This window comes from Colias philodice, chromosome 10 (assembly GCF_061535455.1).
Source record: "Colias philodice isolate Cphi_HAF_F1 chromosome 10, ilColPhil1 Martin Lab GWU primary, whole genome shotgun sequence".
In the NCBI taxonomy this organism is placed as follows: Eukaryota; Metazoa; Arthropoda; class Insecta; order Lepidoptera; family Pieridae; genus Colias; species Colias philodice.
Window position 1 is genome coordinate 11981297 of NC_143095.1, and position 3842 is coordinate 11985138.

Consider the following 3842-nt stretch of genomic DNA (forward strand, 5'->3'; position numbering starts at 1 on the left):
CTACAGAGTGGGATAGATGCCTTACATACTCTATAAACGCGAAATCTAATAAAATTTATATGATAAACCAGTAAATGTCATGTTAACATAGTTGTTCTGTTGTCCAAGAATATATACTTGCACTCGCACTCCTTCTTTTCTTTTGTATTTTCGTGCGTGGTTCTCCTACAATCAGTATAAGGGCAGATCATTAATAAGTCAGTATACATAACAAAAAAAAAAAAAAAAAAAAAACGAGTAAAATCGGTTAACATAGAGAAAACCTCTGACGCAATCAGGTAAAAATATAAACAGTTCCTGTGATTATCGATAATAACATACAGTACATATGTATTGAGGGATGATGAGGGATGAGGGATGCCCTGAGAGGCCCCTAAGGGCATCTATCCCTCGAAAAAAAAGGGGCAACTATCCTTTTTGATAAGGATAGCTGCCCCAGTATTTTTTTTATTACATAAAAACAAAAGAGCCACTATTTTCACTTAGATTTGTACTTAATGAACTAGTGTATAGACATAATAAGAAATATAGTGAAATTTATTAATACTTATAAAGTTATGCAAAGGCAAATATCAACCATTTTAAATTTGAACGTGTTCGTGAAGTTCGCCCCGGATATTATAACACGCACTAGCGAAACACGTCTTCACCAAACAACAGCTCATGCGTACCCAGGTGCGGGGTGATAGGAGCTCCTATTTAAATCATTAATTCGTAGTCACGACTCTGGGAAGTGAGGTTTTTTGAAAATGGGGCATCTATCCCCGTGCGGCATCTATCCCACTTTTACCCTATTTTAATAGATTTCTTAACTAATTTTTAAAGTTTGTATTGCCTTAACTACACAGGCTACACAGTACACTGTTTTTAATTCAAGCGTTAAGTACTTCGGCAAAATGTAACAAATATCCTTCCCTTAGTCCTCATAAGCTTTCACGTTTATCATACTAGTAAACTTACTTAGTTGTTTCTACAGACCATAATAGGATACCTAATATAAAAATAGGGGTTTATCTCTTGTACCTATACCTACCTAGTGTATTGTAGAGTCTCTTGTAGAGTATTTCATATGAACATTGATAGGTACCTACCTATCATGTTATTTAATTCAAAAGTATAGCAAATAAATTCACAATTAAAAAAGGACTAGCAAAGCGGAAACGGAAAAGTAAAATAAGACAACACGTTCTTCCGGATGACCCACTATTTAATATATATGTATTTCAAAGTTAACGAAACACAACGTGAGCTAAAATGAACTGTATTCCAATGGCATAGAGTGCATTATACCAAAACGCAATGTCCTGTAAATTTTAATGGGCCCCGTACACAGTAAATCTGTAATATTCAGATCCGGTGTTTTCGCAGAAACATAAAATGCACATAAATATGATAAAATTATAGCAATGCATGCTGTTCATAATTTTATTTATTTATTGTAACAATTTCTTCGTCAATTTTTAGATGGCGAAAAGTTTCATTTTTAGTCAGATGTGCTGTTGCAAGGCAAAACGGCTTAGGCCTTAGGTAATTGATACAAGGAATTTTAGACTGAAGATAAGTTAAATTATAATTTATCCGAACCTAAAGTATTACTATTTTTATAAAACACAAATATGTTTAAAAATTACACTTCTTAAAATAATTTTCTTTGCATACCTACAATCACTTTCTTTTAAATATTCACTATAAATCTAACAAAATAAATAAAAAAACTGTGCAGATTGTTTATATAAAATAAACACATAATGTAATTCACAAACAATATTTCATCGTAAATTAGCTCAAGAAAGATAAAGTGACTGAAAATTGCATTGCGGTTGTTGAAAACATAACAAATTTTTAGATTTTCTGCATACTTCAGTAAATATTTAATATATTCTTGAATTTATAGATAGAAACTAATAAAACAAAGCTTGAGTTTGTTTGGCTGTAAGCGCTATTCACAGGAACTCCTGTTTCGAATCGCACAATTATTTTTGTGTTGAATAGTCCAATTAGGGAAGAATGCTAATAAGAATATAGCGTACCGCGTAACCACTTATGGGGATCTATGAGAAATGTTGAAAATGGAAAAACAGATTTTTATCACGGTTTTCTTACAAAAAAGAACAGGCTATGAATCATGATGATTTAATATTTTATTTTTGATTCAGTTTGAGTGAGAATCTATAAACTGCACTTACTGCATATTATTTTTAATGAATCCCTTGAAAAAATAACGAAATACTTATCCCAAATATTTAATACTTCCAAGAATTGCGCTCTAAAAATTAAACAAAAAATGTTGGAGAGAATACTTGTTCTTGATAAAAAATCTATATTTCATAATAGAACGTCATTTCACGTCACTCATTTGAAAATAGGAATTGTTAAAAACGTTTCTATGTAACGTTAAGTGGGCCACCTTAATTTGATTTATCCGACTATAAAATATGAGTATCTTGTATGTCCTGTCACATTTTATGCGCTATAACGCTACTTTGAAGTGATTTTATATGCTTACGCAGTTTTGTACGAGGTTCGGTTAGTTTTCTGGGAATCTATTCGCATATTTTGATTGTAAAATTGATGTTGTATGCTGATGTAATTGATTATTTATTTGCGGTTTAAGTGTGTTTCTTTAACTACAAGATAGGTAATAAAATTTACAGTGTAAAACAAAAATATGATATAATTTCAATGCAAAACTAAATATAATTTATCAAGTACATAAAAAAAAATTATATACATAACTACTTTTAAAATAAAAATATAAAATACATATTATAGAAAAGTATGTATAAAAAAAAAAGATGACAGGTTACCCCTGGTGGGACTCGAACCCACAATCCCCGGCTTAGGAGGCCGATGCCTTATCCATTAGGCCACAGGGGCGATGGGAGCTAGTTCGAAATAGGGCATTATATTTACAGTGTATATAGAAAATAATTTTCAGTGTTTTTTTATTTACTCACTATTAAAAATAATTAAAATTATTTAACTGCACAATTAATCATATTTTTGTTAAATATGTAATTGTATGTTATTTGATTATTTAATAGGTATAGCTTAAGTTTAAGTTAAGTTACTATACCGACTAGGACCTATGATTTTTTTTCCTGAGATTTTTTTGGTACCTACTTACCTGAAAAAAAACCTATAATATTATAATTATGCACTAACTCTAAAAATCTGTAAAAAAAAGAAATGCAGTCGCGATAAAGATATTGTTATCTACCTATATTTGGAAGAATTGGAAGTATAAATAATTTTGGCTAGTTTCTTTCAGTTAAATTATTATCTATATCTAGTCATGTAACGATACATCATTTTGCCGATACGATACCGATACCGATATTTGTAATAAAATATCGGCGATACCGATACCGATACCGATATCGATGGCTTGGTAGAAAAATAAATAGTGAATTATGCATAAAAGTTACAAACATTTAACAGAGACTCAACTGTAAATCGTATTTTTGAATTGTTTGATATCGGTATCGGTTGTTTTATAATCGGCGATACCGATATATCGGCTTGCCGATTATATCAGCCGATATATCGGTATCGGTATCGTTACATCCCTATCTATAACCGAAGCCTTTCGTCTACAAAGTTTTTTTTACGATTTATTACAAAACCTTAATAACAATTTGACAACAGAAACAAACACTAATCCACAAAAAACACTGACTAATAAAATACAGATCTACAAAATTCCCCACAAACTTTGACGATTACATAAATTTGCACCTACCCGTAAAATAAACAATTACTTTAAAAGCTTTTAAAAGCGTGGGCTAATCTCTAATTCATTACAATCACCTATAAGCCCTTGATTAACATACAGACGTGCT

The 3842-nt window shown here is 30.8% G+C and overlaps 1 non-coding gene across 1 annotated transcript; it reads right to left on the reverse strand.

Moving 5' to 3' along the window:
• Positions 1-2804: 2804 nt before the first annotated feature.
• On the reverse strand, positions 2805-2877 carry TRNAR-CCU (transfer RNA arginine (anticodon CCU)). Its single transcript has one exon. It is a non-coding gene; the product is annotated as a tRNA-Arg (tRNA).
• Between the last annotated feature and the right edge of the window lie 965 nt (positions 2878-3842).